This window comes from Meleagris gallopavo, chromosome 6 (assembly GCF_905368555.1).
Source record: "Meleagris gallopavo chromosome 6, MGAL_WU_HG_1.1, whole genome shotgun sequence".
Taxonomy (NCBI): Eukaryota; Metazoa; Chordata; class Aves; order Galliformes; family Phasianidae; genus Meleagris; species Meleagris gallopavo.
The window spans coordinates 36,854,078-36,866,964 of record NC_139409.1 but is presented as its reverse complement, the minus strand read 5'-3'; the positions used below and the strand labels follow the sequence as shown (position 1 = coordinate 36,866,964).

Genomic DNA, 12,887 nt, shown 5'->3' with positions numbered 1-12,887 from the left:
ATGGATTCTCTTTTAGTTCACCTCTGAGCTGGATTATGTTAGATGCTCTCTGGCTCCTGGTCATGTAAAGAGGTTGGCTTTAGCTTGCTTTTAAATTGGAGGAAATTCATGACTCGTGTTCGTGAACAAACCACGATCCATAGGCAGCTGATGTGGTGGGAGTGCCTGCAGATGACCTCAAATCAGTTCCAAGGGAGGAGGATAGTGTTGTCACTGCTTTCTTGGCCACACGAGCTGCGTGGTTCTGCCTCCTCCCTCTATACTGCTTGCTGCAGGCCCTTGATGTGTGCTGCAGCTATGTTAAATGCCCATCAAACGTTCTCTGCCTAAGAAAAGCATCTGTGTGGATATTTAGTCTGTGTGAATCCATGGCTGGTGCAGCTTGCCCATCCAAAGAGACCCCCTGCTAGCAAGAAGGCAATCTGAGGTTCCTAAAGGGTACTTGTAGTCAGGTGCTGGGACATCAGGAAGGGACAGTGGAGCAAATGGTGTTGGGTACAGCATCAGAGTTCAGTATCATAGACTCACAGAATCATTATGGTTGGAAAAGACCACTAAGATCCTCTAGTCCAACTGCCAACCCATCACCACCATGCCCACCGAACCATATCCCTTAGTGCCATATCTACATGTTTCTTAACACCTCCAGGGACAGTGACTCCACTTCAGTGGTGGGCACATTCCTCGTGTTGAACGTGAAATTGGTGGCTGGATGGCACTTTGGGATACTGATGTGTCCCTTCCTGATGGTGTCTCATCTTTGGTGGAGAGTGGCACAAGGACCTGTGGCAGCATTGAGCTATCAGGTGTCTGGACGTACCCGTGCTTCTGTTGGTGGATGGCGGTGCGGGGGTGGTTCCGTGTGCCAGGTTTGATGACACATTTGAAGCTGATACTCTCACCATCACATGACCCCATGTCCCCACATTTTAGTCATTTCAGAGCCTTGCATCACCACCCTGCTGGCTTGTTGGATGCCTTGTGTTTAGCAGCAGATATTTATGACATGCTGAGGGAAGAATGAAGTTTAACTCATGTCCTTAACTAACCCTCAAGTGAGGGATTAACTGCCTACTGCATTCTTCTACTAAGTATTAATCACTTAACATTATTTCCATTTTTTAGAAGTCTTTTGATTGCGCAGTACGGCAGTGCACAGTTTGGTTTGAGGTTGGGGAATCTGGGGGCCTCTGAGGCCATGGTTGCTGCCGGCCAGCATGGGCCCACTGTGCCGCTCGGGGCGATGGGAAGCCAAGTGCCGAGGGGCCGCAGCTCAGTGTCCTCTCACCCTTCCCTCACAGACCTGTCCTCCTGGCTGCAGCAGAGTTAAAAAATAATTACCAGTTTTTCAAAGGATCACCCACATACACATGGTATGAGAGTTCTTTTCTTTGTTGGTTTCATTTTATTTGTACATGACTCACTCTTGGCAAAGTGAGTGAGCCTCATGAGCCTGTAAAAATTCTGTTTGGATTAAATGATTTGCATTAAATGACTTATAACTGCAAGGATGGTTCCTGTAATTCCTGGAGGAAAAACAATCCGATCGTACTTTCAGGTAGCTGTTGCCTTTGCGTCTGTGCCTCCAGACGCCATCTTCCTTGCCAACAGCTGTCTGTGAGGCTCGAGGTGATCCTCCTTCCCTTCCCGCCTTGTGCGTTAGAGCATTAGAGCGGTGCTGGGATGCGCTGCCATCCATCCCAGCGTGACTGAAACCCAACCAGCACGTGCCCCAGGACCAGCGAAGAGAGCCCTCAGCGGTGCACCTCTAAGTTCCAGCCGTGCAGGTCAGGGCCCGTCGCTCGCTGATCGCCCAGCGCTGCGCCCGGGGACGGCTCCCCAGAACAAGTGCCGGGGGACACGGGGATCCCGCTCTGCTCACGCTGCTCCCCTGGTCGAGGCCTGCGGGCGAGGGCCGGCTGCAGTGCTGGGATCCGGGAGCGCTGCACCGGCCCTGGTGTTTGCGGCGGGGCTGAGGCACAGCGTCGGTGCCCGCGGGAAAGCCGCCGACAGCGGCCGCCGCCTTCAGCCTCTGGTCGCGGCGATCTTCCTCCCCCCGTGCCGCGCAGTGAGGACGGCTCCCTGCCGAGCTCCGGGCGCGGGATTCCCGCTCCCTCGGCACCGAAACCCCCGCAGCCCGCGAGCCGCCGAGCCCGGCGGTGCGTCCGGAGGGGCGGTGACCCGGGCAGCCCCGGCCCGGCGCTGCAAGCGGCGGCGAGGCCGGGGCCGCTATCTGCCGGGCCGCGCTTCCCCCCGCCCCGCGCCCGCCTCCCGGCGGACCCTCTCCGCGGCGCGGAGGGGCCGCGTTGCGTAACGCGCTCCGCACGGCGCCGTGGCCGGCGGCGGGCGAGGCGCGGCAGTGGCCGCGGCCGGAGGTGAGCGGCGACGGCGGGTGGGGCCGGGGGGCGCAGCGCGGCGGTGCGCGGCCCCGCGGGAGGCGGCGCGGGCGGGGGGGAATCCGGGTCACGTCCGCAGGCAGACGGCGGCTGGCGGCGGGGAGCGGCGGGAGGCTCCGCGACCGGTAAGTCGCCGCCCGGCCGCGCTTCCCCACGCCGTGCGGGCGCCGTGTCGGGCGGCCCCCGGTGCCCGTCCGGCAGCGCCCGTCGGGGCGGCGGGGGCGGCGGGCGGGGTCGGGGCCGGCGCGGTGCGCTGCTCCTGAGCGGGGGTTGGCGGCGACGGCGCGCTTCGCTTCCGAAGTTCATCTGCCGAAGTTGCGTTTGACTTTCTAACGCAACAACAAACGGGCGCCCGCGCAGCGCAGAGCCCGACGCGTTAATTGTTAACCACGGGCGGGAGGGGAGGGCGCGGGCTGCGGTGGGCGCGCGGAGCGGGCAGAGGAGAGCCGCGGTGCGGGGAGGGCGGCGGCGGCGGAGCAGCACCTGCGCTGCGAGCGCTGCCGGCAGCGGGGCGGCTCGGCTCGGGGAGAGCCGCAATGTCCGCGCTCTGCTCCGGCCGCGGAGCTCAGAGCTCGTACATCCGAGCGGAGCCATCTGCCTGCCCAGGCAGCGCGCTGGGCTCGTGGCTACAGCGCTGGATTGTCAGAAAGACGTGTCTGCATAATCGATAGGCTGCATCTTTTCATAAGGGGATTTGTTTTCCTTTTTTGTATCGGTGCTACTTGTCTGTTGAGGCAATTTACTCGATTCTCTAGTTACTGCTTTCCCAAACCAGCTTCTGAATAGACAAACATTTGAGGGGAAAAAACAGAGCAGCGGCTTGTTCTCCATAAGATATTTCTGTGACAAAGAGGTAATTTTCAGGAGACTTTGCTATGATCGATGCGATCCTATTAGTTAGTACTGCCATACCACGGGTGGTGTGAGCTCTGTCCCTTACTGTGCAGAATGGATACATAAATGTATAGCTTCTTAAAAAGTGACCTGATGGTGAGAAGGAGTTGCACTAAGTCACTGTAGAGTACAGCCCTTCGTTTTCTCACAAAACAGCTGTTGAGGGACAACAACAAACGTTCTGTGAAACTGGATATGCCTACTTCCTTCCTCCCCGGGCTTTTTTTTTTCCTGCTAACCGGCTCACATCACCCTTTCTATGTGTGCCTTCAGTCAGGCGCAGCTTTCTGTCGGTCGATGACCTCTGGGTGAGGTAGTGCTCTTGGTTGTTATGTGCTATTAGTGATGGAACAACCTGGTCCTGACAGACCCATTGTGAAACTGAAGTCTCCACCACACAATGGTCCCAGCGGAATTTAAGTGTTTGATGACTCTCTGCTGGAAGAGGGAGGATTTGACTGTGTCCGCATCAGCTTCTAATGCGGAGCTGAGACAGCTCGATCCAACGTCTGCTAGAGCCGATGGAAAACCCCTGGAGATTTCAGTGGGTTTGGATCCAGCCAGTATGAGCAAGCACAGCATGGCTACTCTCAACTTTCCGTGCTTTTGGAATTCTTTGCTTATCAAAGTCATTATGTAATGAGAAAATTACCATGCTTTCCCCTTTTCCTGTGTGGTAATGGTCTTTCTGTTTGTTATATATAGTGCTGATGCTGGTGATTTGGTTCGCTTTTTCAAATGATACAGCATCATTTTATTATACGATCATCTCTATACACACGAGGACAGTGCATTCCTTCTCTAAATTCTTCACCAAACAGGGGACTTCTAAGCAGATCTGTTTGTACTGATGGCTGCCTGCCCTGAGGACAGTTTTTCCAGGGATGTTTCAAAGAGTCTGTGGCAATAGGGCACCTGAAGACCTGAGATGTCCTTTTGCTGATATGCATGCTGTACTGCCCCTGTTGAGTATGTTGTTGTTTGCTATTTTCTTTCTTTCATTTCTTTAAGGTGAAAGGGAGAGTGTTATTGGTGGTTACAGATAGGGTGCTCTTTACAGAAGCTTGCAAAATAACACATACCTGTGGTAGGCATGCATCCTTCTTGCTTCCCTGTTGTTGATGATGAGCAGGATTTTTCCTCTTGGCTATATGTAAAAACCAAGCCACGAGAAAAGCAGGGAGGAGGATTATTGAACATAAATCATGGAAGTTGGCAGTTCATTGTTTAGTGTAGCCTGTCTTGAAATTTGACTCTATTTGGAAGGGAGTTGAGATGAAACCTCAACAAAGCCACCTGATTTTGAGGCAGGACATCCTCCAGCAAGAATCTCATTTGCTACAGGAAGGGCGAGACCAGGAATTTTGGCTTGCTGGAAATGGAAATTCTGGAGCTCGTTATCTCTCCTCCATGATATTCTGGTTTACTGATCTGAGATTTGCTCATTACTAAAAGTTGAGGAAGGCAAAAGAGGCATGAATATGAAAGAAACTCAGATAAACAGTGTGGGATGAGGGGAGGTATTAGAAGGAAGGTAGCACAATTTTTATGCATGCCTCTGTCTTGCATTTCCTTGTCAGACTTGGGAAGCACTAATTCTTTCAGTGAAACAAATTTGCTATTTAATAGGAGATCTCTGTCACAGCACAGGGCAGAGCTGTACAGCAGGGCACAGAGTAGCAATGCAGAGATGCACATTTCATAGAATCACAGAATCATTAGGGTTGGAAAAACAGTTAAGATCATCAAGTCCAGCCACTAGCCCACTGCAGCATGCCCACTGAACTGTGTCCCTCAGTGCCCATCTACACGTTTCTTGAACACCTTCAGTGGCAGTGACTGCACTGCTTCACTGGTCTTTCTGAGAAGAAATTTTTCCTAATATCCAACCCGATTTCTTCTGTCTCGTCCTTTAGTGTGCTGGATTTCCAAAATGGGTGAGGGTCTGACAGGTGGAGGAAGGGAGGAGGTACTGCTGAGGGCTGTCTGCCCCTCTGCCCTTGTGAGGCAAGGCGGAAAACACATGTGTTGGCCACACGTGTGCTGGCTTCTGCAGGGTAGTACTGCTTTTGATGCTTTTTGAACTTGTCATTGTGTTGAGTAGAAGTACTCCATCTTTTCTGGGATGAGTTGGGATTTTACATATTTTACAAGGACAGCTAAACAAGTAACACATGTATTACAAGAAGCTTTGTTATGAAAATGAAATGCAGGCTGTAAATAAACTTACTTTCTGTGCAAAGATTAAAGAATAGTATTTTTTTCTCTGTTATTTCATCAGCTGTTTGTGGTCTGAGAGGACATTTTGAATGAAGAAAATGAATCTTGCATAAGTTGTTTCTCTCGTGTAATTCACAACATGTGAACAACATCGTTTCTATTACTCATCACAACTAACTTCACTTTAATCGTTTTTGTGGTAGGGGTACAATGCAAGTTAAAGGATTGATTGAAAAAGCTCTGTGGTGCTGCTGTTAACCTTTTCAGGTTATGGTCACATCACCGAGATGCATGTAATAATAGCATGCAACTATGCAGGATGAAATTGAAAAAGCATATGAAATGCTTTTTTTAAACTTAAGTATTAAATTTTGTATCCAATTCTGAATGCTTTTAATCATTCAAGTCTCATTTTCTTCTGATCTGTTGTAGTTTATGAGAAACTAAGGATCCTATGAAATATATACCAATAAAATAGTCAAAGAATAAGGGAATAAACTGCAATTTAAAAAATTACTATACAACCTCAAGTGTCTTATATATACAGAATTGCAATAATTTTTACTGATGAACCAAAATGGCAAATACTCTTATGCTATAATTAGATTATATGCATGAAAGCAGTGTAATCGTTCTAGATTAAGGAGTCATTCTGTGTCCTCTGGTGAACCTAACCCAATAAATTAGAGTTCTGTTTTCCATTGGAAGAAATAAAAGGACTGATTGTCAAGCTGCGTAGTAGGAAGGTAGAAAACAGGGCAAGGAGTTCAATGTCTTCTCAAGTGAATTTAAAGTCAAAGTGCAAGTCTTTCTTGTGCTGAATGAGGCGAGGGTGAATTTAGCACACATAGAACCAGATTACTTACATGCATGCATTCACAACGCATACTTTTTCATCTTGGAGAGAACATCATTAATCCTCCTCACCTACTAAATATTTTTGCCTATTTTAACAGTGATGTTTGAATGCCTTCTGGATTACTTCATGGGAGTTGGTAGGAGTGAGCTGTAACACGCAGGCACGGCACCATTACCCAACTGTAGGATGTGCTTTGGAACAGCTTTGGTGTGGAAAAATGAAGGCACTCGTTGAGGAAAGTTGGAAGTGCTTTCCAATTAAAAAAGTACCTGGATTACTGACAATCACTCGATAATTCACATCGTAGTGGCATGCATATGGGTGAGCCATATTGAAAATACTAACAACAAAAGAATTTCTGTGGGTAAGAAAAGCTGCTTTCATCACTACTGCAAGGTGCTTCCTTGTGTGGCACGTCATGTTTCCTTGCAGTCCCTACAGCTATACGGGTTCTTGAACTCTGAGCCTTTTCGTTTCTCATGCAGATCTTAACATCTTTCTTCCATCTCCTTGGTCTTGCACCTTGTTCTCCCTTAGTGTAATTGTTAACTCTGCAGCTCCCATCCATGACTTTGCATCATTTCCCTTAACTCATTTGTGCCAGCTACATGCCATGTGTTCTAGCCAAGCTATACATCAGCAGGTGTGGAGTACCGCTGCTTGGTTTCCTACCTGAAGAAGAATAAGCACTAATAAATTGAAGATACACCTTTAGTGATGTTCTTTCTTCTGGCCTTAAGTACAGACTCGTCATGTCTTGTCTATCTCCCTTACTATGTCTGGTAGGGGAGACTGACTATGAGTGACATCATACTGCCTGTTTTCTAGCTTTATATTGAAATAATTTCATTTCCATGATTTATTGATTTACTTTGGGTTCTTTTTATTTTTATATTTGTTTATATATGTCAAGCATCTTTTAAAAAATGGAATGAGTCTGTGCATAAGGTGCTTCAGGTATAGTTAGGAGCTGCAGTATTTCGGTATAAGAATTGGAGTAACTTTGTTCATGGCTTCAGGAGATGGAATAGTTTATCTTGAGCCTTCTTTAAGTCGGATGTCTTACTTTCCATACTGTGTTTGTTCTCTGAAGATGAGGTGATACACATCATCTGGCTAGATGAAAAAGGAGAGATTGTATACAGTCATATTTGTGTAAATGCAGAAGTATACATACACATGTACATTAGAAGAGTATTAGTCTGTATGACATTTGTGACAAATTTCATTTTGAAGCAAAATAACTGCTTTCATTAAATATTAGTGTATGGTTTTATTTCTACAAATATAGAATAAATTGTAACTGGAACATGAAGTACTTCACATGGAGTGGTGAACTGCACATAATTTATGTTGTACCGTTTGGCTGATGTGACTTGCTGAAGTGATTTGAGTTATTGAAGTGCTGTATGTGACTAGAATAAAACAGCTTGTCTGAGCCAGATGACTTGGATCATCTGTTTAACTGCATAAGTTGCTGATTATTAAGGTTATAATGTCAAGCACTGAGGAAAAGAAATACTAGAATTAAGATTAATTATAGCGCCTTCATTCTGGTATCTTCGAGTACACGCAGGTAAATTAAGATTTATAGTTCACGGACAGTACAGCTTCATTATTCAGGTTGCTTATCAGTATGTAGAAATAGTTGTGTTTGAAAACTATAGATCCTATTAACTTTGTTTAAAACTATCAAAGTTCTCAACATTAAATGCCAGGGAATGTAGTTGACTGAGTAGAATATGATGAGAATATGATGAGCATGGGATCTGTGACTGCAAATTGTAACATATAACTGTAATTTGTCACTGATTAAATTTTGTGTTGAAAGTCACTTGGGAAATGTGCACCATGAAAGTATCAGACCTTATTCTCCAATTTAGCATTCAGGTATAAACTGTCCACTTCTCTTTTTTTCACCACAAAGCCCCCTTCCACAGATACTCCTCATTATCTTCCTTTGCCAGAAATTCAACAGAGTCTGTAGAGACATTCCCTTTCCTTCCAGAGTCCCATCCATGGACGTGCCACCCTCAACCTCATTTCCCCATAGGATGTGCTGTCAGTTGCTGTGGCTGCTGGATCTGCCGGGTGCTGGGGGCAGCTGCCATGCTCCTGGTATTGGCAGAGTGGTGTTACTGTTCCAGGAGTCATCTGCTGCCTGGCTCTCTCTGACAGGGCCTTCTTTCCATCAACAGGCATGAAGTTGCCAGGACTTCTGCTTGTGCTGGCCAGATCCTAAGCTTTTGTTTTCTCATCTTTTTGCATTACCGAGTATTAGGTTTCTGTTGGTGGTTATTTTTTGTCCCCAGGCCTTCACTTTTTGTCACCAGACCTCACACTTTGCAGTTACGCTGTATGTGTATGTGACCATTGGGACATGAAATGAGACTTTGGTGAAAATGGTGATTCTCTCAGAAGTAAATGAATCCTCTTTTTCAAATTGAGATGCAGCCTCAGTGGCAGCTGTCTTCCCTTCCACTGAGCTCTGAGAGAACCTGGAGATGACTCTGTCAGCACAGTGCTGGCTCTTGCTTCCTGGAACGAACTTTTGCTTTCATCCTCTGCTTGGGGAAGATGGATGCTTCCTGCTGCCACTCTCTTGGTAGGGTGCATGGAATGTCCTTGCAGCTGCTCCGACCATACCTTTCAGTCAGTGGATGGTGGGACTGTGCTTTGAGAGACAGAGAGATCTGCTGCTGTGATGCTTTCAAGAGGCTTTGCATCAAAAAGCTCCTGGATTTTGCAGCAGTGCTTCCTGTGTTAGGCAGTTAGGTGTGGGTGAGATCTTGTGGGCTGGGGCTGCCAGTGTTTTCCATTTATGGTCAAACTCGGGTGTGATCAATCCTGTCCTCCATTATTAAGTCCTTTTACCTTTTTCAAGGGATACAGACAGGCTCGGTGCCTCATGTCCAGGCCTTGGCAGTACTTCTGTGGGTGAGGGGCTTTCATAACTCCAAACCAGACAGCGTGAATTGGATGAAGCATTGTGCCTGGGCCACAATTCTGGCCTGAAAAGAGAGGGGAGACAAGCAGGCTTTGTTCAGTCTGCCCCAGGCTATACCTCTCTTTCCTGCTGTCCATTTACGTCTGCATGAAGGGCTTCATAGGGCGAGCATGTGGCTGGCTAGCTGTCAAGGCATTGGCCTTCCACAGGTGGCACCAGCCTCTCCTGAGGCAGGCCCAGCTGAGGCCATGCCTTGGGCTGTCCTTGCAGCGCCTGTTACATTACATGATGCTATGTATGTGGAGAAACACATGTATAAGAAATAGCATACTTTATTCTGTTTACAGATGCCTTCAGATCTTCTGAAATGCCAGGTAGCTGCTAAATTCAAGAATGAGATGGGTGTTTGTTTTTCAAATACTGGAAGAGTTTCTGTGGAATACAAACTTTGGTAAGCCTGCCTCCATCATTTTCCCATTCTGACCAGATCTTCTCAGGGTCAAGAGGCGGTTCATTCTTGACATAAAGGCTTTGTTTGCCAAATTACAAGTTCTGCTTCAAGGAATAGGAGAACTAAAGTGGCTGTAAGAGTCTAAAGTTCTTTACATAAGTAAAAAATAAAACCAAAACAAAACAGAATCTCATCTGTTTCATTTGGCTACTTCTGCAGAAATACCAAAAATCACTTTGACTGGCATGGGTAGTTCCTACAGGTTGTGCTATCACCATCCTTGAAGTTATTAAAAAGTCCAACTGGAAGTAGTTCTGAACAGAGGGAAATGAGAAGGGGCTTAACTAGATGGTCTCCAGAGATGCCTTCCAATTAATGCCGTTCTGTGACTGAAACTTTCTGAGAATTTTGTCCAGAGAGGGACAGTTTGATATGACGAAGCTCAGTTCACATGGTTGGAGATGAGTGAAGTAATAAATAATTTTAAATAGATTAGTGTTACTGGTCAGGGAGTCAACAAAAATCTTACGAATTCACAACAAAATAACAGCACATCTTAACACTTCTGTTGAAGCAAACAACTCGAGCTGCTGTATAATTGTAAAAAGTGTCCTACACACATTTTCCACACACATGCAGAAGTTGCCAGCTTATTCAAAACTTAGAGCCAGAATATTCTGGCCTTTGCACATATGGGGCCAATGCTCAAGATTAATGCTTTTGATCCCATATAAAGAGTCATATTGGCATAAAAAGTAGCCAGAACTTGACTGAGCTTGGGAATAGTTTTCTGATCATGTTTTACTCACAGGAACGTAAGTAAGTGTAAAAAGCCAAATTTACATAAGCAAACTACTCTGTGAACTCTTACCCTCCCCTCTCCCTTGACCTTTGCTGTCCAGATTGGCTTCCAGAACTTTTCCAGAGGTTTTTTTTCTAGGATTAGATGTCTCCCTCCAGTGAGAAATCCAAATTCTGAAAGCAAAAAAGTGGTGGAATTGCCCCTGTAGAACTTGAAATCAAGTAGACAATTTTCCCTCTGTTATTACCACACCTTTTAGTGAGGCACACCTGTGGGGACCATGTGGATGCTGGCAGGCAGCCAGGGCATTTACTAGACATCTCCTTACCTTTGTGTATAGCCTGAGATCATCCACAAGCAGCAGCTGAAAGTTCATGCTGGTAATGTAAATTCTTATTAGTTTAACCTGCATTTTGTAGCAATACTGCTGGCAGATTTATTTTTTTTCTAGAAGCTTTCTATTTCTCAATATTTTTTACGTATTTTATTTTCTCAGCCCACAGAGACTAAAAGGAGGGCTTGTCAGTAGTTTACCTTGGAGATGGAAGGCAAAGGGGAAATGGATTGTTGACAGGATGTTGCTTGCTGTCTGGGCAAGTGTAACATGCAGTAAGATGTAAGGCTCCCCTTCATGGTGTTCAGCTCCATGCCAAGTTATAACCTGAATTCAATCTCTTCAGAACATATCTGTGTAGACAGAGGTGTAGTCCGTGTTGATCATCGTAGCTCTGCAGCTGAATTGATGGTACGAGAAAGGTATGTAAAGAAAGACCTTTACCACTCATGTAAGTGCAGACTTACAAGATCAAATCTACAGTCTGATTTTTGTTTATGTAAATGTTTTGTTGCTAAAGATTTCCTGATATGTCGTGCCTAATCTTGCCAATAATTCTTTAGGTCTTGCTCCTTTAAATACCTTTGAGTGAGTGGAGCATCCCATAATTTTGCAAAGATCTCTTGAAATCAATGCCCTTTGTGAACACAGGTGGTTGGAAAATAGCAAATGCACCGTAAACCCTATGAAGTTCCAAGCCAAACCATTTTTAGGGGGTGATAGTGATAACAGTGTTACTGTTTGCTTTGTAATGTAATCTAATCTAAAAGAGCGTAAAACAGTTTGCAAATTAGGCTTATGAAAACCTCAATATCATTTTTCCTTCTTTCTGAGAAAAAGTATTTAAATTCAGAGCAGTATGCAAGAGGAATTTGAGATATTCAGTTCATCAGATGTTGCAAGGCTTCAGATAGAATAGGTCTGAAATTTTCCTATTGCCGTGTGAGGTTAAAAAGCTGCAATCTCTGCTAGGAGATCCAAGTTTCACAACACTTGGGTGATGGTGCAAGAGAAAGAAGGGTGTGGGCAAAACTATAGAGCAATGTATGAGTAATTGAAGACCTCACCTGTTTTCCCGACTGGAGAGAAGGGCTAAGTGGGAAAAGCATATGGGCAGATCATAAGTTATAGTTTAAACACTTGCTTTTAATGAGCTGAGTTTTTAAGAAAGCTTATCACTTACTGAGGATCATCTTTGGAGCTTCGTGTTTGTTGTGTGCTTTTTAAAATTTTGGATAGATGCTTTTTGTTTAGGTCAGAAAAAAATGATGGCTGGTGCTACCCCTGTTGTATACAACTTCAGGATGACAAATCTAAGTTATGAGGATGTATCCAGCAGATTCTAGTAAACTATGAGATATTTTAGTGTTAATTCTCCTAAGATACATTCTTCAATAATATTCCTAATAGTGAGTGGTTTAACTGTTAATATGGCAATAGGATGAAATTTGTATCTAATTTCAAAGTGAAAAAATCTCAGTGAGCACTGAAGGCAGATCATCACTTCAAATAGTGCCCCAAGGTGTTAAGTCAGGAAAAATAACAATGATTTTTGAATCTACTTTATGTATTATCTTTAAATAAATACACAAATTCCTGCAATGTTTGAAATTGGATCGGGACCCAAAACCAAAGGTCAGTCTAAGAGTTAGGGGTGAGATTGGCTTCAGTGGTTCCTACAGCCTGCAAACTGAGAAAGGTGAAAATAAAAGTAGATGATAAGGCTGAGTGGAAGCTTAACGTTTTCCAAAGTTCAACAGTTTTGTGAGAGAAATGATATGCTACAGTGTGATTTAAGATGGAAATCATTTTATCTACAGTACTAAATTTGGAATCATTATACCCCACCATCTGCATCTGTATATATGTTGAGCCTAATATCTTGATTTGGGGATTAAATTTATATTGAGCTCTTGTTTGTTGTTGTTTTTGGTTTTTTTTGTCAGACTTTTGCTATATCATTTGTGGGTTTTTCTGATGATGT

The 12,887-nt window shown here is 45.3% G+C and overlaps 1 protein-coding gene across 12 annotated transcripts in view; it reads left to right on the top strand.

The window, feature by feature from the left end:
* The window catches only part of THRB (thyroid hormone receptor beta), a 169,229-nt gene that overhangs the window by 10,602 nt on the left and 145,740 nt on the right, over positions 1-12,887 (top strand). Inside the window, exon 1 of one of the 12 annotated variants that reach the window (XM_085226361.1) lies at positions 2,231-2,375. The exons of 4 other annotated variants lie outside the window; for them this stretch is intronic. The gene's annotated coding sequence lies outside the window, so the exon portion shown is untranslated. Of the gene's footprint in view, positions 1-2,230; positions 2,376-2,424; positions 2,522-12,887 lie in introns of those variants that run through there. 7 more of the 12 variants (XM_085226355.1, XM_085226359.1, XM_085226352.1 and 4 more) reach the window with 7 other exon arrangements.